At 41.6% G+C, this 26,856-nt stretch overlaps 1 protein-coding gene and 1 long non-coding RNA gene across 2 annotated transcripts in view; one reads left to right on the plus strand and one right to left on the minus strand.

Moving 5' to 3' along the window:
- The window catches only part of LOC110181693 (uncharacterized), a 178,825-nt gene that overhangs the window by 128,483 nt on the left and 23,486 nt on the right, over positions 1-26,856 (plus strand). The window contains exon 6 of the long non-coding RNA XR_015272492.1: positions 24,500-24,761. This is a non-coding gene — a long non-coding RNA (uncharacterized LOC110181693). The remainder of the gene's footprint in view (positions 1-24,499; positions 24,762-26,856) is intronic.
- The window catches only part of NetB (Netrin-B), a 61,677-nt gene that overhangs the window by 29,180 nt on the left and 5,641 nt on the right, over positions 1-26,856 (minus strand). The gene's annotated exons all lie outside the window — the stretch shown is intronic.

Here is a 26,856-nt window from a genome sequence, read left to right on the forward strand (position 1 = left end):
CCCTAACCTTTCGACTTGTGGCAGCATCACTTCTGTGCAGGTCCAACCTAAGATCGGTTCGGGATCGGTGTCCCTTTGGGAGGCCAAGTTCTTTTGCTATATGACAGGAGTTGAGAGAAAGAGCCACAAGGCACGACAAGCGTAAATTTTAACTAGATATACTAACAAGGCAAGCCAAAGACTTGAAAAAATTATACATCATTAACTTTGTTTAATATGAATAATAATAATTTGAGGTCATAAAATCGTGTTACATTATATTTTATAGTATATATTATTGATTTGATTTAAAGAATTCATTTTACTTCCATTTTAAAGTGACATCTGACTTTAATTTGAAGGCAAATCTTCAAGAAAATACCAACAACTCAAACCAACGGCTGTCCACATATAAATTTTCACGTACTTAAGACTTAATTCAGAGTTTCATCAATGGCCAAAAATAGCCTTTCTTCTTCGCAGAGGCAACAACACTTCTGTCGCTGTGGCAGCCACCGATGGCCCTCGAAGTGTGCCAATGGTTTTGCTGCTAAAAGCCATTTACAGCTGGCTAAAATTAAATTTAAATTCTTGTATGGGCTTAGAAGACTAAAAATATCCAAGAACCCGACCACAAATCTTCCGGGGATGAGTTTTCTCCCACCTCCCACCTCCCCCTATCCTTCGCCACAAAATTTCCCAGCATTGATCGCGGTTGAGAGAAAGACAAAAGTGTGAGCTGTGTGCCTCCTGTGTGTCGCAGGACATGTTGCAGGACTCGCTGCTGTGCGAAAAGGCATTTCCGCGGGCGTCATAACGATGCTGCCTGCCAGGTGGTGACAGGAAAGAGTAGAAAGAGGCGGGGGGACAGGTAACTTCAGCCAAGACACAGTTTCGCTAATGAGTTTCCGTCTGTGCAGCGCGTTTGTTGTCGGGGGTTTTCTGTGCATACAACAAACCCACCAACCTGCCCCCTCTGGCGGCATGATGATGTTGCCTAAATAGTCGTCGCGTTGCAGCGATAAAGGGCTGGCGGATGCATACAGTAGGTGACAGAAAAATATAAGCTATAAGTGATTTTAAATAAAATGTATGGCAATTATTTATCCATAAAATAGGACGACTATATCATATAGCTGCCAAAAAAACGATCGTTAAATGAAGAGTAAAATGCAAAACTGTGGCTCATTTACTCTATCTCAATTAAAAATATAATAAATAATAAGAATCAACATTTTACAATAATAACTCTCGCTCTCCTACTCGCTCTCCCATTCGCTCTCTCAATCGCTCTTTACCTCTACCTTATTCAGTATACCTGCCTCTGTGTATCTGGAGAGGCATCTCTTTCTCTCTAACTCTCACTGCCTTTCTCCAGTGATAGCTCTTACTCTCTCGCTCTCACATTCTCTGTTCTCTTCACTCGGGGACTATAAATAGAGGCGCTGCAGGCCTTGCGCCTCATTCCGTCCGAGGCCGCACTGGTGATAACATCTATTAGGAATGGTGTAGTGATAGTGATTACTCTTCGACCCCAAATATATATACCTAATCAATGGATGATCAAGAAGAAGTTCACCTCGATGATTATCGAAGGAATTATGCATTATGTCCTCCACTGGGGTAAGTCTTTACCATGACAATAATATTATGCATCTATATAGCTATAGGAGGGATCAGGCCTAGGCTTTGACTAAGCTGTGCTATGTTATCTAGGGTTTATTGATTGCTTATCTATCAAAAATGTATACAATTTTGTATATATTTAACCCTAATATGCTAAAATCCTAATATATGCCAATACAATTAAGTTTTGTTAATTGAGATAAATGGAGCTTAGGCTTAGTTAAGATCGATTTCACATTCAAACTCATAAACCTATGGGTAACTGCAAGTTACCTATCTTGATATTATTAATTTTTTCTCCTTCCCCTTTGGGATCTATCTTCTCGACCTCGACTGTATGCTCTACAGTCTGGTTTTGTGCCACTAAACGCTGTGTATACTGTATACTGTGTGCTGCTGGCGTCGAAAGATGCCTGCAAATGAGCTGCATCGGCTGCATTGCATCCGTCAGCGGGCAATGCCATTAGCGGGCTCATTAATTGGCCAGACTCTGCGGCGCCACTCGGCTGACTTTTATTTCCGCCCGCCTGTCAATGGCACAAGTGGAGCGCTCCTCCGCCCCTCAGTTTGCCTCCGCCCCCCGCCCAATGTCAACATGGCAAACACAAGTAAGCAGCAAGTCAGCAAGTAAGCAACTCAGTCAGTCAATCCATCAGTGAGTCATTCAGGGACTGACAACTCAAACAGCAACATAACAGGGACAAGGACGCGCTCCGCGGGAATGAGCTAATCGCCCAACTCTCTGGGCTTCTTCTGCAGACTACACAGAATCTCCAAAGAAACGTTGGCCAACGACAACATGGTTAAGTATCTTGGAATAATATTTACACTTTACGCAAAAGACGCAATGCAAACACAGCAGCAGCGAGTCAGTATATCGACTTGGGAAATACCCAGCATCAAGTTCTATTCAATTCCCCAAAGGAACTAAGAGTTGTGAAGAGCAGAGGAGGAAGGAGCACAGTTTCGAGACTCCTTTTTGCTCAAACAAGTTAATCGCTTTGCCAATGTGACAATGGACCAAGGCAGACAGACAGACAGACAGAAGGGTCAGATGGCTTTTTCTGCTAAAACTGGTTGAGGTCGCAAGATAAATGCTCTCAACGAGACGTGGCAAGTCTGCAGATAAAATAATAAAAGTATCAACTGAGAGATAGAGAGAGAGAGACGTCGGAATCAATTTATGAAAGCCTCGAATTGATGACTGACATTGGCCAGTGGTTTTATGATAGCCCAGCTGGCGTTGGATTTACGACCCAGACCCTTGGACAGCTTTCGACTTTGAATGATTTAACAGACCCAAGCATATTAACCGGTCTTTTGTGGCCCTCTTTTGCCTAATCAACAAATCAGTTAACACTTTTGGCTACAACATTATATAAATTATATAGAAATCAATATAAACTGCAGTCCCCTTTAAGGTGGAGTCAAAGCCCTCCAAGTGCTTATTTGCACACTGGGTTAGTCTGGCTGCCGCAGTCATATTTTTAGCTTAACCTGCTCATTTCGAACCTCGGGATGCCTCCACTTTATGCCACAAAGCCGCACGCGAAACTATTTTTAAATGACGCTGCAGCAGATGCAGATGCAGAATCAGAATCAGAATCAGATGCAGATTCAGATGCAGACAAAACGGCGGCAGGAGCAAGACGAATCAGTGGGGGGAACAGGGAACTAAAGAAGAAGGTGTGGCCGCCAGGGCAGACAAGCTGTTGCCTTGTTGCCACCTTTCGGGCCAAGTCGCCAGACTCGTCTCATTCAACCAAAAGCCAGACCAAAAGCTGCGGTCAAATGAGGCGCCGAGAGAGAGAGCCATCTTCTTGGCCGCCGCAATTGAAATTGCATTTGCATTTTGCCATCATGGCCATGGCCATTTCCATTCCCATTTCCATTTCCATTCCCCCTTTCGAGTTTAATTGAATTGCATTGTTTCAGAGATCGGGCTGAGGAGGTGCTGGAGCAGCAGCAGCATGGCTAATGCCTTGGCTTCATCGTAAATTATCCATTTAGCATTATGGCTAGGCCTTTGATCTGCCATCAAGGGGATACCGAGACTGCCTCAAATCGAGCATAAACTTTGGGATAAACTTCAAGTTGTTTTTGGGGGGGAATCACATCCTACAACCTACAAGTAACCAAGACCCAAGACTAACTCACCTGACCCCAGGTAATATAAACACATTCCTCTCAGTTCCCATGAAAACATAGAGAATTATTATAATTAAAGCCCTAAGCTTTGATGTGGTCAGCAGCCTCTCAGAGCTCAGTTTGATTTGATCAAACACTTTTGGGCCCTTTAATTGGCCAATTTGGTTGGCCGACTTTTATTTCCATTCCTCCATTCTGTTTGCTTTGACACCCAACTTCGACCCGACTGGTCCAACTTCATCTGCAGCTGGAGTCGCAAGTCGGACTCTGGCCTTTTTGTGTGTAATTTCCAAGAGATAATTGAAAATTAATTGCTTTCGACAGCTGAACATGGCCAGGGGAAGCCGCTGCTACCATCGCCCTTTCCACCACCACAACGAACGAGTTATTTAATTAGTTTTGACGCAACGACGACGACGACGACGTAGCTTTCCCTCTTGGCCGTTTCCCGGATTTATTTCTTTTTTCCTTCATTTTTTTTTTTTTTTGGTCGACAACATGCGATGATCTTCTCGGTGGTGATCGGTGGTGCAGGAATGGAATGCTGGATGGATCCCCGGGTCGGAGCATTCTTGATTGAATTCCAATTTTGTGGCTCATGACTCAATTTGCCAGGACCCCGAGACTTGAATGGTATGGGGAGTAAGTGGGGCAAAGTGAGGATGCCGAGCTGGCCCAAGGACCCTAGACAGACACTTCAGATAGCCAGGCTTCGTCCGGACAATGGCCAATGTTCGATGATTGAGTGGGTGGAATGGGAATGGGAATGGGAATGGAAATGGGAATCAAAATCAGAATGGAAATGGTCAAGAGACGGGGAAAAAAAGGGGAGGACGACGGGTGATGGCAACAAACAAACAAGATTTCACAATCAGCGCTAGACCGAAAAGTGTGTTTGAATTTCGAGTTAAACGGCTGAAAGGGAACTGGTAAGAGACTAGACTGGGCCAAATTCAAACTTGTGCTGCCACTTTTAAGATTTGTTTTTAACCATTATTGATTTTCTTATTATATTTAGCATGAGAAGAAACTCTGGTAAATTTTTCTTTAAACCTTATGATCGCTTTCCTCTCTAATGGCCAATTTATTTTGTTCCTGCCTGTTGTCTCTGAGACTCGTCTCACAGGTATCGCTATCGGTGGCTCTGCTAACGAGTTTGCTTCTGTTTCGCCCACTGTTCTGTCTCCTGTCCTGTCCTGTGCTGTCCTGTGCTGTCCAGCCTTCAGTTTGGAGTAAATGTAAATGCCTCCTGCCTGCCTGCAAGCAACTGAGCAATGTTTGGCCAAATCGTCTGCTCGAACTAACCCAACCCAGCCTCCCCGTCTGAGTTCCAATTGCGAAACCAAAGCCCCTCGACTGCTGGCTGATTTCGCATGACAACCTGCAGGAGGCAGGCAGGCCGGAGAAGAAGATATTTCATGGCTCTAGCCATAGGCCATGAAAGTGCACAGTTGTCAACTCTCAACAGGCAGCAGAAACAGAAGGCACAAGTTGAAAGAGCAGTTGTTGGGTACAGGCACAGAGATGGGCTTGTGGATAGCCAATGGGTTGGGTCACAAACTCATACACATGCACACTTGAGAGCTGGACAACTTGGGATTGGGACTTGGTTTCGGGTTTGGGACTAACGATCGCCGCTGGCCATAGCTCTTTGAGCCATTGTCCGTATGTAATTGAAGCGTCAAGACTTTTACCAACTCCCCGAGCAACTGGCTCTTTATTGTATTATGTGGACAGTGATTCATCGATGAATTTACATGGCATACATGGGCTCTAACTAATTGCTGCGGCTCAGCGGGTCTGTGATTACTTCTCATAAATGAGTTGGAAGTCGAAGTTCTCGGGAAAACGCTGCTGGTGTCACGCTTTCAAAGTAAAACCCACAAGAGGAAACAAGAACAAACAGCTGACTTTGCCGCATAAATCATAATTTGTCAGGGTGAAATTCGGCTGACGCTTTGTTCCCTTCTCGCTTTTATATATGAGAGATTTTTTAACCGCTTTTTATATACACTTTGTTGTTTTGTTTCAATTTAGCTTCGCTTGTTTACGTATCCCGCGCATTTGTTTTATCGCCGAGGTTTTTTCCCCTCGCATTTTTCTTCATTTCATTTGCATTCTTGCCACTGCGTTGGGATGCTGTTGCTGCTTTTGCTTTATTCGCCTGTCGCTCTTTTTTAATTAGCCGAAAATGCGCTTAACAACAAATGACAACATCAACAAAGAGAAATTATAATTTATATGCTTTTCTGTTGGTGACCAAAAGAGGAGCTGCTCCTCCTCCTTTTTGTTGGGTCTCTCCAACTGGGTCAACATGTCGTATGCGCAATGCGAAATTCAGCATACGCCCCGTGATACGGCGTGACTCACGCAAGACAAGCTGAAGCTGACACTGACAGTGTCCATCACTCACGACCCCAAAAAAAAAAAAAGCAAAGGAGAAGTGGGTCAAAATGATTGCAAAGACTGAAAGGTGATGATGGGTTTTGATGAAAGATTTGAGACTTGGGAATAGGAAATAAGTTTTGGTGGACTTGAAATAGTTAAGATTAGGGGGTTTTTTCAAATGTTTAAGTTCAAATATTGGGGTTTTCAATCCTTTCATCTATTTATATACATTTATATTCCAAAATTTGCAACATTTTCTGACATTTTAAGAGCTCTTCCCACTCCAAATTCAACTTCCGAGTCACAAGTGACAAAATGGACATTTGCTGGCATTGCAAATCGATGGTTTTTTATGGCTATATATACACACACACATGTATGAAAATCAATTTATATGAATAGCTCCCTGCCCCCCTACTACCCCCCTTTGCAAAAAAAAAACAAAGGCGGCAAGAGTGAACAACAAAAGCCATATTAAAAGGCAGCTCGAACGGACCTTCTGCCTTTTTCACCAATCAAGTGCTACTCGCTCCCAGTTCCCTGCTCCCTGATCCCTGCTCCCTGCTCCTTCCCCACAACCGATGAATAAATGGCAACTGTAAATGAAAACAATTCAAATTAAACATGGTCGGGGCCATGTGCTTGAAAACTGCAACAGCGGCAGGAACTTCAATGGACCGACGGACCACTGCCGGAGATGAAATGCGAAAGCAACAAAAATACAAAAAAAAAGAATCAGCAAGTGTACTTCAGGCTAATATCACAAACGCAATTACACGGACTCCCTCTAGGGGGAGGGGTTATATATATATATACATATATATATTGTTGCTTTTTTGTTTTTTGTTCTAACGAAACAAAAGCAATTGCCCGACGGCGGCCAGTTTGGTCCAGTCCTGGACTCGGAGCCAGAGCCACATCCCAGAACCAGAACCAGAACCAATTGCCAGCTCACAGCTCCCGACTCAGTCCCAAGGGGCTATTGGACATTGTGGGCCATTCAATAGAATGGAAACACACAGGCACACACAGGCACACACAGACACACACGCACACCCAACACACAGGGACACTGTGCGAAAATGGGAAAATATTAAAGAAATAAGAGGAAATTAGTAGAGATAAGAAGAAAGAAGTATAAATATTTCAGTAATATTTAAGAAGTATTTAGAAATATTTAGAAATAATTAGAAATATTTTGAAATATTTAGAAATTTTTAGAAATACTAAGAAATATTTAGAAACATTTTTAAGTATGGAAATTTAACTTAGAACGTATCACACAAGGAACCTTTGATCTTCTTTAATTAATACATAAATCCCTACACCTTTTTCTATAGGAAATTAAGCTAGAAGGTGAATTAGATAATATTTAACTTAAAACAAGTAAAAATCAAGACGTTAACCTATTAAACTTTAGAATATAACATAACAAAACCCACCGTCAGCCAGAGAAAAGGATCTTTTATTATTATCAGTTAGTATCTAAAGCCAACTCTCATTTACTTGTTGTTTCCTTTTCTTCCTATTAAATTTATATATTTAATTATATATTTATATATTCATATATTTCTTTATCCTTGTATTTTCTTGCTGTGCACATACACTTGTAATAGGCAGGCCACTCGAACTGGCTGAGCTTTTGTCTCTGCTCAGTTCCCTGAATGGCCCACAGGTAGCCACAGGCAGAAGTTAGTTTGTACTTTTCTCGTTTTAGCCTTGTTTTTTTTTTCCTATCCTGCCTTGGCCCTGCGGGCAAGTTAACGGAAGCTGGCAATTTAGCAGCTAAAAAGGCCGAGACCAAGGAATTGGCAATGGTCCCGCTGGGAGGTGGCAGAGGCAGCAAGTATATTGAGCAGCGATTGAAAAATCAGTAAATCCTTCAACTTTAAACTGTAATCCCTCAACAAACTCGATAGAATTTAAATAAATATTAATATTAATATTTATAAATATAGAATTTAGTGGAAAAACTTTAGTTAAAGTGTAATCCAGCTTCTAATTCTATTTGCCAGGTGACATTGTGCTATAGTTGCCATTATTTTTGCTATTTCTCTCATTTCGCATCTGTCGTAATTTGTGCGCTTTGTTTTAATTAAAATTCAAATGCGTTGCAATTTCATTAATTACCAGGCACACACACACACACACACACACACCCAGGCACACAGACACGCAGGACTAGACATAGACATAGACAAAGCGTGGCTGCCACTTGCAGCCATTTTATAGTCGGGGAGGCTTTTGAAAATGGCGCTGACGTGACTCGCCTCGAGTTCCCAGTCTCTTTAGGCACTGAGAGAAAAATTTTATATAATTTTGAATTATATTTTCTTTCATATTGTTAATAATATAGGAAACCTTCTATACTTTATGGGAATTGTTATATGTTTTAAGTGAAATTTAAATCAATATTTATATTAAATCCGAGATTTAATAGTTTTCTGCTTGGGAATTGTAGTATAACAAAGGCTTTAAGAGACAAAGACTTTTAATCCTTCCGAAATTAATTTCTTATTTTAAATTTAAGAAGAATTATAATAACTTTTGTCTTTAGATTTTTACCCGAAAATCTTTTTGGTTTATTCGATAAACTAAGCTCTTCTTTTCTGTCAGTGTTTGGCTGCTGCTGCTGGCCATTGCATGCCAGAAGCGAAGCGAACCGTGAAAGCAAACGCATTCCCATCAACTAAGAGGGGGGCCGCACCTCCGCCTCTGTCTCCGCCTCCGCCTCCGCCTCCTCCGCCGCCTCTGTCTCCTCCGCCGTCTCTGTCTCCGCCTGCTCACCCAAGAGCGGTGAACCGCATTCGCACGGAGCGTGTCCGGCAATTTTACCCCGGTTGCCAGTGTGTGTGTGCGAGTGTGTGTGTGTGCGTCAGTCAACAATTCAATTAACGTGTTGATGATTTTGTGGCATGCAACATGGCAAAGCGAACGAGTTGCAAATGCGCCCGAGAACCCGAGAACTGTGACCCTGCCACACCCCCTCCCAATTCCCCATTGTTTCTCATCCTCGTCATCCTCGTGCTCAACTCTACAGCATTTTAATGAGCGATTGATTGCCCCACCCTCTACACTGACTGCACCAATTTGTCAATTAGTTTGCCAATTGTTGGCAACACTTTTCACTTTTCCCGGGGCTTTTCCAGCACAGTTCGCGGAAGCCGCAATTAAACAAATGCCGCGTTGATGCTCTTGCCATTGCCAGCGGCCAAAATGCTTAACACTTTCAATTAAACGCATTAATTTTATGGGATTATGCCCGGTAGATACTCGCAGATACTTTCGGGGGCCAGTGTCCCATCGTAGTCATCGTCGTCGTCTCCATCGTCTCCATCGTCTCCATCGTCGTCCTCGCATATCAAATTTAATTTGCTCATTTGCCCTAAGAGCTTTTAATGTGTCCTGGGTGGGCTGGATACTGGGGTACGAGTGCGTGCCTTACCTAGCAAAAATGCGCCCCTAATTAAATTCAATATTAAATTGAGCAAAACGCAATTAACTCAAAAGGCGCACACCGAGCAGACGGCAAATGACGATGGCCACAACTGGCAGCGAGCCAGGTTCATAGGCCAGGGCATCCCCCATCTTTATAGCCATCGCTGCTATACCCATTCCTACTCTCATTCCCATTCCCATTCCCAGTCGTAGTCCCTGTCCTAGTCCCATTCCCTTTCCCATCTCAATTCAGCGGCATAGTCATGATACGCAGACATACACCTGCGGTCAATACAATAAGTCTGTAATTACATTAAAGAGTGTCCTAGAAATTCCTTAGATTAAATTCTTAGTCAAGCTTTATACATAAATATTTATACATTTTTTATAATTCTACAGTTAATATACTATTTTATATATTGTATTTTTCTATTATGATAGTTTCAATAGGATCTCCCAAAATCTTCTAGTCCTATTGTTATGAACACAACTGTTCCTTAAGCGTAAGCATTACGTATACGCAGCGTTCGCCGCACAGACTGTGATTTGCCGCACAGATACAGCGGAAAAAAGAGTGGAAAAGGAGAGAGGGGGAAAGAAAGGGGAAGAAAAATGGGAAAGGAAGCAGGGAGAAGAAAAGGGAAGGAAAAAATATATATATAGATAGAGGAAAATTAAAGGAAAATGGAGGCACAACCTGGGTGGCGGCCATAAAGGAAGACGTGATGCAATGGTGACAATTGACAGAAACTCCCTTTCAACACATAAATACTGATAAATTAAACTAAAAAACTAATTGATAAATGCAATTATTAATAAATAAAGTAGGTTAAGATCTTTAAACCTATAATACGTGTGAAATAAACACATTGAAAACACCTACTTAATCGCACCTATAAATTCCATCACCTGTTCCTGCTTTAAGCCACAAGTGTGACACCCACTGTGCCATGGCACCCACACCACCCACTCTAGTTACTCCACCCATTCCACCCACTTTACCCACCCTCTACCCCCTGTACCCCCTTCATCCTCTCTGTCAGGCCTCAACCTTGTTTATGAGCCGCTGACTAACTCCACGGGCCATGGGGAGTCATTGTCGCCGTTGTGGGCGTTGGAACAAAATCGAAGGACAACACAGGCGGCCACATAGATAACAATTAACAAGGTTTTGCTGCCAGTTGCCAGCGGAGTTGCCTAGCCCCTGACCCCTCCTTTTGCCTCCACATTGTTCAAAAGCGGCAACTGCTGCTGCTTCTACTGCTGTGTAACCCGGCGGCTACGTTTTGGCAATCTTAGATGTCGGCAAACATTTCGTGTGCGTGTTGCTCCTCTTGGCCAACATGCCCCGGCTCCCAATCACCAGGCAGAGTAGAGGAAACACTGTGAGAAATGCCATGTCAAAAAGATCAATCAGAAAATTTAATCAGAAAGATTTGTTGCACAAACTTCATGCATTGCTTTAAAGTTGAAAGAGTTTCAAGCTAAAGAGTTTCAAGGTGAAAAACCTTTGATTTAATTAGCTAAAATTTGTAAATATTGTATATATTTATTTAATATTCCATATAATCTGTAGTATTTTCTTTTAGTGTGTCCTGTTTGTGGTCTGATCTGATGTATGCCAGCGATAGGCAGCCTCAGTGCAACCCACAAGCGTTGCTCTCGACACATGCAAAAGCAAAATTAATGTCTGTTAATGTTTTGTAACCATCCTTGGAGCCCCTTTCCCCTTACTCTGTACCTCTAACCCTTCCCTTTACCCCTTCACCCCCCAAAGAGCAAAAGCAAACCAAAACTTTAGCCACGGCCTGCAAAGTGCTTAATGTTTCATAACACAACCAAGGAACTGACGAACAGGAAGAGCGGCAGCGGCAGGACCTCAAGTAGAGTCTGGGCAGGACTCACTACAGACACAGGGGCGGGGCTGAAACAAGGTGACAAGGGGGGTTGGCAGAACAGATCAAACGACATTGCTGCAATCGCACTAGACGTGTTTTCTGTGAGTCTAGCATTCAGGAAATACATAACAAAAGGCCTTAGGCTTTCGGAAAAGGATCAATAAACTCAAGGATTCTGGGTATAGATATTTGAAAATATTTAAAATAATATATATACATAAATATATAAACTGTATAAGGAGTATCTTACTTCAGCCTTTTTTAAGAACTTTGTTTCTTAATTTGAAAACTACCAAATACTAGCTATTAAGTCTAATAAATTCAACAAGAAATGCTAATTCTTGTACTATATAGCAAAGATCCAACAGATCTAAAGGGGAAAACTGCCCCATCGATGGTTTTAATATCGTGTTTCTGCCCCATCAATCTGCATCAGCAACAAAGGCGGCAACGAAGGCGAAACCATGCATATTCATTGACCACCCGCACTTGGCACGTTCTTCAGCTGGAGATATACATCTCTATAATATATATATATATTTGTATATATCGAGATATATCGAAAGCTATACTATAAACCAGGCACGTAGCGGTGGGAGTTGCTGTGGCAAAATGCTCAACTCAATTGCAATTACGGGAAATGTTAGCTTATAATTTGATTAAACTTTTCAATTACAATATGCAATGAAGTTGCTCACTCGCCCGGCGACGTCAGGTACGAGGGCGTGCCGCCAAAGGAGGCGTGGCAGGGACGGGGGGCAGAAGGGGAGACTCTGTCCGGACTGCTAATTCCCACAATTACAATTTGCTGGCAAGGCAATCGGGAGCAAGCCAACTCCCAGAGACCTCCCAGACCGTAGAAAAAGAAAAAAACAGAAATGGTTGGAAAAAAATTAAGTTGCGGGGATTAGTGACAGAGAATAGCTGCACTTGGGGATACCCTAACCCAGCAGATTTGTGTATATAATTAGGAAATATGTATTATCAAGCATAGTTCTTTAGCTAAAATACCCCTCGCTTGTGGCATATTTATAGTGTATAGAAATTAAGTTGCACCTGCAATGCCAGGGACTCGTCCAAGAGCCTTGGCCAAGCGCCAAAGCTTCCAGCATAGAGCCATATGCCAAGGCCTAGACCTGCTCCTCCTGCAGCCTTTTTCTCCCAACCACCGATGTCTGCGTGTGGTTCATAATCTTAAATTGCCAGGACGGGACCAGGTTCAGGTTCGGTTCGGTTGGAACCCTGCCATGTACGTGCTCATGTGTGCAATGCGATAGAATTTCCCTGCTGCAGGTTAATCTAAATTAGTAAAATATACACGCGAAGCCAGCAGCAGCAGCAGCCACGTTTTGGACCGGCATCGGGATTAACCAACTCAAAAGGTAAATAGACAACGTCACCGTCGCGACGTTGCAGCATCACCATCAGCATCAGCATCAGCATCATCGTGAAGCGTCGACAACTCTTCAGTTTGTTTGTTGCTGCTGCTGCTGCCCCTCGGATGCGGTTGTGGATGCAAATGGAGCCAGGGACTGGGACTGGGACAGGGACAGGGATTGGGACTGAGACTGGGTCTGAGTCTGGGTCTGTTACTGGTACTGAGGATGCCTTGACGCTTGACGTTGCCATCGTCATCGTCGTCGTTGTCGTTGTCGCCGGCCCATGGTAAAAACCAAAGTAAACTTTAAACAAAACTTGGCACAAAGCAGCCTGACGTTGCGGGCTATTTGTTTGCCAGAGATGCCAGGCCATAAGCCGTGACTTATACCGTGACTTATTATGTTAAATAATATAACATAACCTTAACAAGCTCCTCAAGAAAGTCTTAAACAAAATCCATAAATGGAAAAGAGAGGAGGAGGAGGGAATCACCCCCATTCACGCTGACCTTCAATAGGAAATCACAATCACTGAAGTTCCCGTGACTTGTACTGAAAAACAGTGACAACAGATGGGAATTATTCTGTTAAATAATATAACATAACCTTAACAAGCTCCTCAAGAAAGTCTTAAACAAAATCCATAAATGTAAGAGAGAGAGAGAAGAGGAGGAGGGAGTCACCCCCACTACGTGCTGACCTTCAATAGGAAATCACAATCACTGAAGTTCCCATTCTCCAGTCACGGCTTTGGACTTTTCCTCCAGCTTCACTTCCGGCCCTGGTCTTGCCTTACCTTATTTTAAGCCGCTTTGCTTTCACAATCACGTTACAATAACAATCGCAGCAGTAGCTCGTGACTTCCCCCAAACCGAATATATATCTATATATATATATATTCCTTCTCCCTGGCATCTCTATTCGGTTTGCTTTTGCTGCTTTTGCAGTCAGCGGGCAGCAACGAGCATAAGAGGATTTTCATTAAAGCGCATAAAAATGCGCCCCTCCTGCGGCAGTTGCCATTCTTCTTATTCTCCGATTGTGGGTATCTCTCCATGGCATGCCGATACACAGAGAGAAAAAAAGACTGGGGGAGGAGAAGTTCTGGGGGGGGGGACTCTGAGTAGACTGTGGGGAAAAAATCTCTAGATATATGCAAGTAGAGTTCCATTCCTGGTACTCGACTGTAGACTCCCAGCTTCAGCAGGAAATAAAGGGGGGGAGACGCACGTGCCTTGGCCTTTAAGTCCCCCCTTTTAACAAGCTCACCTGAGCCCCTGGTGAACCCCTACCTCCCCCCCCCAAACCAAAGTCACCCAAAAACGCAGCCAAAGGTAAACAGAGTTTCAATGTCTCTTGTGCATGGCTAGAAAAAAAAAAGTTGACAGAATGACACTCGTCTTGAAAGTAAAGACCAGTAGCTTGCTATTTTCTTGCAGTGTATGGCCAGGAGCGGATCTGAGTAATAGATGTCACAGATTAGTAGCAGCCGGCAGCCGCCCCTGGAAACGGAGTCTGCGGCTCAGCCGTTGTCGCTGTCATTAAAAGTGTAATAAATATGACGCAGGCAGGCAGGCTGGAAGTCTCATAGCAACTGTGTTGCAAGTGCAACATGGTGGGTGGGATGGCAGAGGCCGGGCAGAGTCAAGTACATCGTACGCTCTAGTATCACTTGCACGTACTTGTCACTCAAGTTGGGAGTTGGAGTCGGAGCTGGGTCCTGCTCTCCAGCTGCTGTTTCGGCCACGATTGCCCTTTGGGCCGCATGTCTCTCGGAACAAGGCCTAGACAGCTTGTCAGCAGCTTCACCCCCCGCGGGGGCTTGGCCAAGGAAACCGAGGGAAAGACTTCTGCTTGACCTACGGGCTGACTTGCCTTGCCACACTGTGGCGCACATTACATACAGTTGGCTGAGCCGGGCAGAAACCATCCGCGGAGGGGACAATCACTTGAGTGCCCCGCTGCCGCACTTTGCATAAAATTAATATCGGACCGAGTCCAAGACCGAGTCCAACTCCTCCTCATCATCATCCTCATCCTCCTCCTGCTTCCGACAGTTCATTGCGAGTGTTTTAACGGCCGCCACATCCGCTGGCCAGCTTTTTCTTCTTTTATATAAATATATACATATATATGTATATATATTTTCCTTTTCGGTTTGTCCGCTCGCATAATTCGGTCTTTTTCTTTATGCTAACTTTGCCATTTCAAATATTTAATTTTAAAAAATAATTTATTCATTTCCGGCCAAGCGGGAGGCCCTTCCTGTTGATGACTTTCCTTGGCTCGACCACAGCAATTCCCATTTGCTTTGTTTACGGCATAGCGAGGTGTTCTTTTGGTGGGGCAGGAAACCCAAAACCGAAAGCGAAACCAAAAACCCCAAAACTCAAACCCAAAAATGAAAGCGAAAACGAGATGTAATCAAAGCGAGGCCTCACCCTGGAAAATCTGTAGGGAAAATGCCATCTGTGGAAGTGGAAATGTAAGTGAGCCTGGTCAATATGAATTTAAATAAGGCAAGATATTGGCTAGAAGAACTCAATAAGCTAACAGGGAACTGAAGCTTAAGGGAAGCTCAATAAAACAATTTATGATTATAGACTAGCTAACCTTTAGAAACATTAAACTCAATATCCAAAACCGCAAATGAAATGAAATCAGCTTGTTAGCAACTAAGTAAAGACGCTTTTTTATGGCAGGTATTTAAATTACCTTTTGCTTTTCCTCGAACTCAACTGAATATCAATCAAAAAGTGCAATCTTGGCATTCAAGTGATTAATGAGTACATATTTAACCGGTAGAGCGGCAAGAATCTTTCGCCTTCTGCTTAATGGGTTAAATCGTAAAAATCACTCATACGCCATGTGCAACGGCATTTTGAAAAATCGAACACACACACTTAACGGCAGCGAAATCAACCAAAAATTGATTGCACTCATTTGTGCTCAGCTTAAAAATGCATTCGATTTAATTATCGCGGATAAATTTCAGGCCCAGAATTTTCCCGCCCAATTTCCCCCCCAGAAAAAAAACCAATCCAATCAGCAGTCGTCAATGTTGTTGCTGCAGTTAATTGTGCGGCTTTTTGTGGCATCGAGACTGCAATGAATTTCACTATAGTATATATAGTAGGGGTATTCGAGTATTTGAGTATTTGAGTGAGTATTTGAGTATCTGAATGCGAGAACGGAAATGTGAACAAATTTCAGGTATTGTCTTGGGCTTTCGGGTTCTCTTGTTTATTTTTTCTTTTTGCACATTTTCAAATTGTATTTACCCAAAAAATTAAATTACGCAAATTTATTCCTAGTCACGTTTTTGGCATTGTGGCTTTTCGATTTTCCGCCTCTCGCTCTCCCAGCTTCTGTCTGTGTTTTATGTTTGGAAAATGTTGACAATTAACGATTTAAATTGCGTATACGCCGCATCAGCCGCATGCAGATGGAAAATGCATTTGAAAAAGTTTTTATTTTAATGAAATGCTCTCACTCTCACTGTTCCTCTCCCTGGCTAATAATAACTTTATGTGAGTGGAAATAAAAACAACAAACAACAACAAATGAGCCATGCAACATTTTAATGAAGTCAAAAATATGTGAGATTTTATTAGTGCATTTTATTGTTTAAACATACTCGCATGTGGGTGGCTTAGTCTCCTTTTGTTTTAGCTGCCTTTTGCGGCCATAAATAATGCGTAATGAACCCGGTTGACCAGAGGGGGAAGGGGGGTGAGGTTTCAGAGCCGAAAGTAAATCACTTTGTTAAGCTTTTTGAAAGTGTTTTTGCGAATTTTACAAAAATACCCTGGACATTTGGGGTATATTCAGACCAGCAAACAGTTGCTTTCAATAGATATTTTGTTTTTTTATTTTAGGTCGTAAAAAAAATAATTAAAAATTACAAACTTGTGGAACAAGGTGTTACATCATTAAAATTTTAAAAAATTGACAAAAGTTAGTTTTTTTTTAATTTTTAAACTAAGGATGCAAATTTGTTAACCTGTTAAAAACTAGATCAGAACAGCTTTCCGAATTGAAATTTATGCATTTTTATGATATTTCAAAAACTTTGATTTATCGAAAAAATTGGCTGGCGGATGCAAACTATATGCATTGGTGATTTTCAATAAAATTTATGGTAATTATTTATTCATAAAATCGGACGACTATATCATATAGCTGGCAAAAAAAGGATCGTTAAATGAAGAGTAAAATGAAAAACTGTGGCTCATTTAATCTATCTCAATAAACAATATAATAAATAATAACAATAAAATATTTAGAATAATAACTCTCGCTCTCCCACTCGCTCCCTCAGTCGCTCTCTCACTCGCTCTACCTCTACCTTATTCAGTATGCCTGCCTCTGTGTATATGGAGAGGCAACTCTTTCTCTCCAACTCTCACTGCCTTTCTCCAGTGATAGCTCTTACTCTCTCGCTCTCACATTCTCTGTTCTCTTCACTCGGGGACTATAAATAGAGGCGCTGCAGGCCTTGCGCCTCATTCCGTCCGAGGCCGCACTGGTGATAACATCTATTAGGAGTGGTGTAGTGATAGTGATTACTCTTCGACCCCAAATATATATCACCTAATCAATGGATGATCAGGAAGAAGTTCATTACGATGATTATCCAAGAATTTGAGCAATGCTAATAAATGGGTAACCACGTGTCCTCCACTGGGGTAAGTCTTTACCATGACAATAATATCATGCATCTATATAAAGCTGTATAGGAGGGATCAGGCCTAGGTTTAGACTAAGCTGTGCTATGTTATCTTGGGTTGATTGATTGCTTACCTATCGAAACTTCATAAAATTTGGTATTTTTTATATACTAAAGCACAATTTGCTAAAATCCTAATATATGCCAGTACACTTAAGTTTTGTTAATTGAGATAAACGACGCTTTGGCTTAGTTATGATCGATTTCACTTTCAAACCAATAAACTTATGGGTAACTATGATATTTTAAAAACTTTGATTTATCGAAAAAAAATTGTCATATAAAAATATGCATAAATATAAATTTAAAATAACATAATCATCTGCTTCCCAAAGTACTTTCCTTTTTATGTACAGGATATATTTGGTTCCATCATCTATAATTGCTGACTTTACACATTTTATGTAAAATGTTGAGCACTTTTGCGTGCATATGAGCTTGCTTTTTTTTTAATTAGCCTGCATTTTATTGCAAGCCCCAAACCCGCCCTTTTTCCACCTCATTAGCCGCTCGAGGGGAGGAGGGAGGGAATGGGGATGCTGCCACAACAATACATCATTTAAGCCTTCATTAGTTTATCGGCCAACGGCAACTGTTGGGTTGAAAGTTATTAGCGACAGTTTAAAATTAAATTGGCCCGGAGTTTTATTTTCTGGTTGTTTATATATTTTTTTTATTTATCGACTGGCATCGCTGTTGTTTCGCTTGTTAGCATATTCATTTGAAAGTTAATGAACTCGTCAATTAATTTTCCATTGTTTGAGCAGCCGCTGGGCAATGACAAATAATTCAATATTAATATCCCGTCGGGATAGAGTGGGTAGAGAGAAAGGGTAGAGATGGGGTCGGCTTTAAATCATACAAATAAACTTAAAGCCAAATTTTATTTCCTTTAGACCAAGTTTAATTATGGTTTATCGATGCGAGATGCGAGATGAAAAGCCCTTGCAAGCGAAAGACAAACACCAAAGTTTACACAGACGGCCAAATGGTAAATATTAGATATGAAATATAACCAAACACAGGTCTGCCATTAAAGTAATGTTTAAATATACAATTTTTAAATATTATTGTTAAGGGAACAAATCACTAGATTGCTCTGCCCAGCTCATAAAAGTAAACTAATCAAATTTTATGGGTTTTTTTCAAGTTAAATATATCTTTGTTATAGCATAACTTGTTTAAAATAAAATAAACTTCTCTCATATCTAGGCACTTTGTTATATTTGTATCTATTTTAGGAAGATCAGAAAGATATATAATTTTTAAGAGCTTTTCCAGTATTTATTTTGTGATTCTGAGAAATCCAATAAAATGGGAATGTTTCTTTAGGGAAAACTATTGTAATGGAACTGTGCTCCTCATTATTATTCGGGAGTCTTTCCATGGACTCTCGTACAGGAATTTTCCCATCTCTCCTCCTCTTCTCTCCTTAGTATACTCTTACTCTTCGCTCACATAAAGAAAAAAAAACCACGCAATTTGCTACACTTTTAACACTTGCACGGCTCAATGAAGTGCAACGAGACGCACTCAACTAACCAGCCCCCTGCTGAAGCCGCCGTCCCTGGAACTGGGGGCAAAATGGCCCCAAAGAGCAGTAGGAAAGAAGGGGGGAAGGGGAAACCTACAGAGGGACAGACAGAGGGGGGAGGGGAGTACCCAAGAAGAAATGGAATCAGAAAATGCTTTTGCTTTTTGCAGAAGCGAGCAAGCAATTCAAACCAAACGAAGGCCGCATGATTCTGCGGTTGCCCCACTCTCAGCATCCCCCTTACCCACCCCCCTTTACCACCCATGGTCAGTGTAATCGAATCTCTGCTTCCATTGCAGCACAGACTCTCTTTTCCCCTCCCGCCCCCCACTTGTGACCCTCTCTGGGCTGGCTTTTATTTGCCTGGCTTTTCATTTGGCAGTCAACGCTACGCTTTCGCGCTTTTCAACGTTAACGACTACGTGCCGCAGTTTTAACTGCCTTTTACCTAGCCTTCTTCCCCCCTGAACCCCCTTTAGCTGCTGAAAGCGCCCTACGCCCCTGCCCTCGAGTGACCTGCCTGCGGTCCAGGGGCAATTCAAAAAGAGAGAGAGGGAGAAATGCAGAAAAAGGCGGCCTCAAATTGCAGCAAAGAAAGATACAGATACAGATGCAGATACAGATACAGATACAGATACAGATACATCTACAGATACAGATACATATAAAGATATAGATATAGCTACAGTAATGTTATTTGAAACACAAGAACTTGCCATAAAACGGGCGCCTCACTCGCTTCCCCCCTTAAGTGTATTTTTTTTTGCGTTAAAATACCAAAGAACCCCCCTTCACCCCCTCACAGAAACAAACATGAGGTAGAAATTATAAACTAACCCAAAAACAAATTCGAATTGGAAGTAATTAACACTTGCTCGGTGTGGCGGTAGGAGGAACAGGCAGACAGACAGGCAACAAATCGCTGCAACTTATTAACAGTCGTTCCCCCAACTCTAACCCCAACCCCAAGCCAAAACCATTTCCATTTCCATTTCTGGAGGAAAAAGGGCCATCAAAATGCTGCCTGGAAATTAATTTGTGCGTGTGCGTGTGTGTGTGTGCGTGTGCTTGGGGGACTCCCCGATGGGACCTGTAAAGGTGGACTACTACAGATAGCTGAGGGGAGGGACGGTGGAAAGGGGGAAGGGAAAGGGGAAGGGAGAGGGAAAAATACAACTTTTAGCCTGCCCAAAAGTTAGCATAAATATTATTTTTTTAAGTTTTTGCCCCTGCTTTTGTGTTCTCCACTTAAGTTCTTCAAAGGGAAACTTTAGCTAGCAAAAAGCAAATACAGTTTAATGTTCATTTAGTTGGAAATAAGAGTAGAAAATAGGTCTTCTTAAATATATATAAAATATATATTATAAAGTTACATTTATTACACATTAAACTCAAGTAAAAGTATTTATAATGCCTAGCTGACATCAAGCAAAAAGCAATTACAGTTGAGTGCTTATTTACTTTGAAAGTAAGGTAAAATAAAGATATTTTAATATATATAAAATAGAATATATAAAATATAATTTATAAAGATACATTTATTATTCATTATTTTATAAACTAAAAGTATCTCAAAGGCAAAACCCGCAATTTTTCCAACTCTGTGTTCATTTTCCAGTGTGTGTTTTTGGTCTCTCGTAATGGGCTTCTGAATACCCTAACCCCTCCCTCCCTCGCTCTCTCTGCTCTGCTCCATGACCCCTCTAATTTTCTTCATTAGCACACACACACACACACACACACTCTCTCTTTCGTCTATACACACACACACACACATGGCAAAACCTGGCCACGACAAAATGCTTTAATAGTTTTTCCTTTGCCTTTAATTTATGGGAATTTTCAAGACAGCTAACGAGGTGGCAAGCAGGGCGGCAACGGAGGAAGGGGGAGGTGTGTCAGAGAGGGGGGAAGGAGGGACACACACACACACACACACACACGGATTGTAAAAGAGCCTCGGTGACAACGCCACTCGATTTGTCACCCTCTTCCTCTAAATTTATTTGGATCGCAATGAAAATGGCTTTTAAATGAAGTTCTGGAAGGGAAATAAAACCGAAAACTAACTAACCAAACATTATTTCAGGTTCAGAGAGAGAAATTAGAGGGAAATTGAAGAGTTTCCCCAAGGGAAAAGTAAGGAAAGTTAAAGAAATTATGATAGAACTCAATTTAAAGAGTAGAACTCAATTTAAAGAGTATCTTTAGAATTAAGGTTGCTTTAAGGACTTTGCCTCTCAATAGGCATTGATTTTTCCTCAAATACTTCCTGGTTTTCCCCAAATTTCTCTCTCTGTATAGACCCATTGTAATTGCTGTTGTTTTGCATCGCCTCAGCTGCGGCATAGAACAAAGCATTTGGCAATTAAAATACCGCCGGACGGCGGCTTTTCACAGGTGGCCACAGGTTCACTCAGACCGCAAAGGAAAAGCAGGTCGTACTGAGAAATTGCATTTTCATTGACTCAATTGGGCAAGTGCGCAGCTGAGATATTGAGCGAGTGTGTGTAGCCGCAGGAAAAGCGGGGAAAAAGTGTTGCAACATTGCAGCATAAGTCAACACTAATTGCAATTTGTAGGAAAAGCGCGATAGACAGAGAGAGAGAGAGAGAGAGAGAGAGAGAGAGAGAGAGAGAGAGAGAGAAGGACAACCAGAAGCACAAACGGAACTTTGCCATTTTCAATTCCAAAGAGAGACAGAGCAAGGATTTTTTTCAGTTCAGTTTTCCCCATCCGCTGAATGGAACGAGCAAATGAATGACGAACTAAATGAATGAATGAGTGCCGAGACACACACACTCAAAGCACTCGTAAAAAAAAGACATACAGCATATACATAGAGGAAGCGGGATCACTCTAAAGATAAATAAAAAATAACTAAGGATAGTCTACACTTCTTTTTGCAGTGCATAGAGACTCGAAACAAATTAAATTTTCACAGCTCAATGCTAATGAAAAGAAGTGACAAGCCAGGAATTTCAAAGCCAAAGCCAAAGGAGCCACAAAGCTCTGCTGAACATAATAGCGAATAATTAGTGAATAATCTGAACTTGTAACCTAAACTCAAACAGATTCAAAGATTTGTTTTTTTCCAAATCGAAATCGAATCTTTTCGTGACTGAGACTCAGGGTCGAATATAATCAGCTCAAAGTACCCCTGAGTGCAGTACTCATTCACATGAATCATTCCTATAATTTACGAGTATATATTAAGAGTTTCCCACGAGTATGCATAATGCACTTTAGAGTTTCAAAGCCCCCTGAAAAAAAGGGGAAACCCATTTGGGAAAAAAACAAGGAAAGCAAAGAAATATATTTTCAGTGAGCCAGGATCTACCAGGACCAGAGGGTAAACAATATAAAAGCAAACAAGATGAAATGCAAAGAAAACAAAGCACACACATTGAAAACCCCCAAAGAAAAGCCTGGGAAAAGTGAAGCAAATTAATTGAAATATGCTTTTGTGCAAGGTGGAAAATCAGAAATGCAGAGATATCTCACATATTCCTGAGTTTGGGATATAAAATATTATAAATATAGAAATTTCTAGACTATTTCTAGACCATAAATTACCCACAAAAGAGCATTGAGCCGCAAAGGAAGCCATCAGATTGGACCAAAGACCAAAGACTTTCCTTGCGGTAACTTTATTTGAGATCATAAATAACAATTTAAATTTTATAACATAAACTAATTGGAGCAGCAGCACAACCGATGACGACAGAACCTGGCTCTTTGAAGTGCCTTTGCGGACGTCTCTCTCTCTTGGCCACCGCAACTCTTGGCAAGCAACAGCTGGCCAAAAAGCCCCCCAAAAATAGCCATAATAACATGACTCGATATCGATGCCACGCAGAGGACGGCGGTCAACCACTTCCACCACTTTTTTTGTTTCTGTCTGAGATACCACTTCCATATGGGATTTGAGGCGTGGGTGCTGCTTGTTTTGCCAAAAAGCTAAAGTATAGAAAACTGGAACCTATAAAAGGCCACAGCAAATCACAATTTGTCCAGCTCCCAGCTCGTGTTGTATATATTAAGCTATTATTTGTATTGTAAACCTGACAGCTTCACACTGTCAATAGCTTATTTAAGTTTAATTAATCGAAGGCAAATAACTATTAATTTTAAGCATTACACCTGTTTCCCCTTCTTAAAGATCAATTTCGTTTTTGGGCCCCCATTTTTGCCTCAGTGTGAACTCGGTTCAAAGTTGAAAGCCAGACACAAGAAGCTTTTGCCGCTTCTGTTGGTGCAAAATGCTTGCACAAATTAAAAAGTAATTGCTTGAGAAAAAGTCAGTAGCAGAAACAGAAAATATGCAACAAACAGCCACTAAAGAATGCTGCAAGTCGAGGGGGAGTTTGTGCAGTTGAAAGGTTTCCGAGTTTGCTAGCTAAAAGCCAAAAAGTCATCAACTTATCGTTGTTTTTCGGGGGAAAAGCCAAGACCAGGCTAGAGTACAGGGTTCCACAAGGGGAAGCTGCAAGGCAACAATACATAGAGCACAAGTTGCAGGGTGTTTTGCCACGGCCTGTCTTGCACCATTTTGCAGGCCAAGTTTGGCGGGTAAATGCCAAGCACTGAAATGCTCGGGGGAGCAATTAAATACCAAGGAAAAGTGATGAATCAAACGGGTGAACAGAAACTAAGGAACTGCGGGACAGGAATTGGAACTTGGCAGGAATTGCTAGGCCAGGAGAAGCCATTAGTGAAAGGATCGACTGGAATTCCCTCGAGAGAGAAAACCAAGTTCAAGTTCGGTTTCAATTGCATTGAAATAGACTAAGGGAAGCTTGGTAAATTCGAAATCTAAATGATATATAATATATGTATTTATAAGGATTTAGTAAAGTACTCAATTGAAGTGTTTTTAATGGTCATCCAGTAGCCTTTTGCCTAAATTGTATTTCTCTTTTGGGGACAAACTAACATAATTGTGCCTTGGTCAGTCTTTAAAAGAAAGCTAAAACTCTCAAACTCTATTTGCATCCCACTCAGCCTTGCTACGTGCTTGGCTTTGTTAATCTCTCATTCAGCTGGAGAATGCTTTGAGCTCAATTGGTTGTGAATCCTTTTGTGCATTCCTACTAAGGATATTCAGTCTTCCGCCTAATAAACAAAAGTGTGTGTAATTCGGAAACATTAACATTCCTGCCTGCCTTTGCTCATTTCTTAAATTCCAGGCATTCTGCCGAGGAAATCACATCCATAACCAGATGACCAGCTAAATGGGTCTCAACATGCAAATTAAGTACAGTCTCGAGTCCTGCCACTACACAAAGGACACTCATTATGCACTTTCGCGCTCTGTCCTCTCTATGGATTATTTTATACATTTTTTCTTTTTTAATGTAAACTTTTTTTTATTTTTTAGCTGAACTCCGTGGCCAAAGCAAACGAAACAAGAGCAAATTCAACCAAATGGAAGCTGCCACCATTTTATCACATTGACACGCCACCCCCGTTGCCCCGCAGGATGCTCCTGCTGCAGGATACTATACGCTATATGCTGGATGTTGTGGTTATGCAATAAAATGTAGCATTTTGCTTTCGGTTTGCCAGAACCAGAGCACGGAAGCTTGGGTCCAGAGTGCTCCGAGTTGCATATGTGCAACAATATAGCTGCCAACCGGTAGGTAAGTCCTACCCATTACTGCCACTGTTTTAGCAACTGTTACTCCAGCACTGAGAGAAATTTGTGAGCTGTTTTTATTACATGTGATGGGGAAGTACATTTAAGTTAAGTAGGATAATATCTAGAGGCTTTCATCTCTTTTCAACATCTCTTTTTAAAGCTATACTGGGAGAAAGGTATCGGAGAGCGATTGTCTTTCTTTTTCCGAGTATTTTCTATTTCTACTTCTTTATGGATCTGATTACTAGACAATATTTTCTGCAAGTGCACTCACTGACAGTGCAACTTAAGCAGTACTGCCGCAATTTGTTGCAAGTCAGTTGCTCCGAGCCCAGGACTCGCACTCCCATTCCTGCTCCTGCTCCTGCTCCTGCTCCTGTTAGTACTCCTTCCCAGGGATGCTGTATAAATTTGTAGCTCCGCTTACACCTCTCTCTGTCTCTCTTTCTCTGCACCCCCCCTGGACACGTTAAATGCGCACAGCTGCCGGGATTACCAGGCGGAATTTGCAAATGTAAACGCGGCGAATTAGTCGCGCCCCCGAACATTCCAAACACCCCTCGCAACACCCTCGCACAGAGTGCCAGCGAGTGAGTGGTGAGGGGCGAATAGTAAACATATGAAAATCACACACAAATAAATGTAATAAAGAAAGCGGCATCTCAATGAGGGACGCAGGACGCAGGACAATGTCCCCTTTGGCTTGTTGGTTTCCCTTGCTACATGCCACTCCCACCCTCTGCCTCTGCCTCAACCTTTGGTCCTGCAATGCAGCCTGCCAAAAATTTAACAGATGTCTCGCATTAGATGCGCTTCACTCGACCCCAGAGACCCGCTAGCGGTGAGCCAATGAGCCACTGCTGGACAGTGGGACTGGTAGGCAAAATTTTCAGACAAAGGACATCACTGTTGTAAAGGTTCAACAGTGAAAAAATTTTAAAATAGTGTTCCATAAACTTATGGAAAGCTGAAAGTCTTTCAGATTAAAGCTAATGTAGTATTAGAATTTACTAATTATTAAGAACAAAAGTTAACTTCGGAAAGCTGAAGTTTGTATACCTTTCAATCAATTTAAAGGATCAATTTTTATCTATTTTTTTCTATGACAATTTCTTCGATAAATCAAATTTTTAAAATCTCACACCCAAGCCAAAAATTCATTAATTTCAATTCAGAAAGATGTTCTATGCTAGGTTTTATTGGATTAACAAACCTGCGTACTCTATTTAAAATTTGTAAAATTTGAAATTTTTATATATTTTTATACACTTTTTGACAATTTTAACGATGTAACCCCTTACGAAATTTTGAAAAAATGTAAAAAAATTGTTTCTTCTCGAAACATGGCTAAATCGACTCGGCTGTTGATTCTGATCAGGAATATATATGATTTATAGGGTCTACTCCTTTACTACATTTTAATATAATAATACCCTGCCGAGTTATTAAAATCGATACGATTTTTCTCTTTTATGGAAATACTTTATGATAATTTCTGTTGACAATTTTCCTCATCTTGCTCTACTGTGCCGGGCACCACTGTGCCGGGCACTACTGTGCGGGTGGATGGACACGGGAATGGGATCAATTTCTCGGCTCGCCTGGGCAAACTGCGACCGGGCAACGGCAAACGGAATCGAAACAAATCGTCAGCGAATAAAGCAAATCTAAATATTAATGTGCAACCCAATGAGTTGGAAGCAGGCGAATCTCTGGCTACCTGGAGCTGGTGAAGGGGATTGGGATGGGTTTGGACGATGCTCGGGGACCGCGAGATAAGCCACATGACAGCAGGTAGCAAAATGAATCGTTTTTCTCTCTCAATGTTTACTCTATACTTGCGACACGATGTCCTTGGCCTCAAGGGGTAGCTAAAGTCAGGGACATTGGGATTATAATGCCAATAAAAGGTAATTTAAGATAACATCGATATTGTTTAGCAATTGCAAATCGATTTTAATGTCTACCTAAAACACACAAGAAATCAATACTTGCTCTCAGATTTATTTATTAGAAATCTAATAGCTTTTTTGATTAGTTTAAAAGACAATGAGGTTTAAATCTCACCTTTTTTGTTTTTAATTCATTTTTGAAAT

The sequence above is a fragment of the Drosophila serrata genome, unplaced genomic scaffold, assembly GCF_035046125.1.
Source record: "Drosophila serrata isolate PLE 108 unplaced genomic scaffold, ASM3504612v1 contig_276, whole genome shotgun sequence".
Taxonomy (NCBI): Eukaryota; Metazoa; Arthropoda; class Insecta; order Diptera; family Drosophilidae; genus Drosophila; species Drosophila serrata.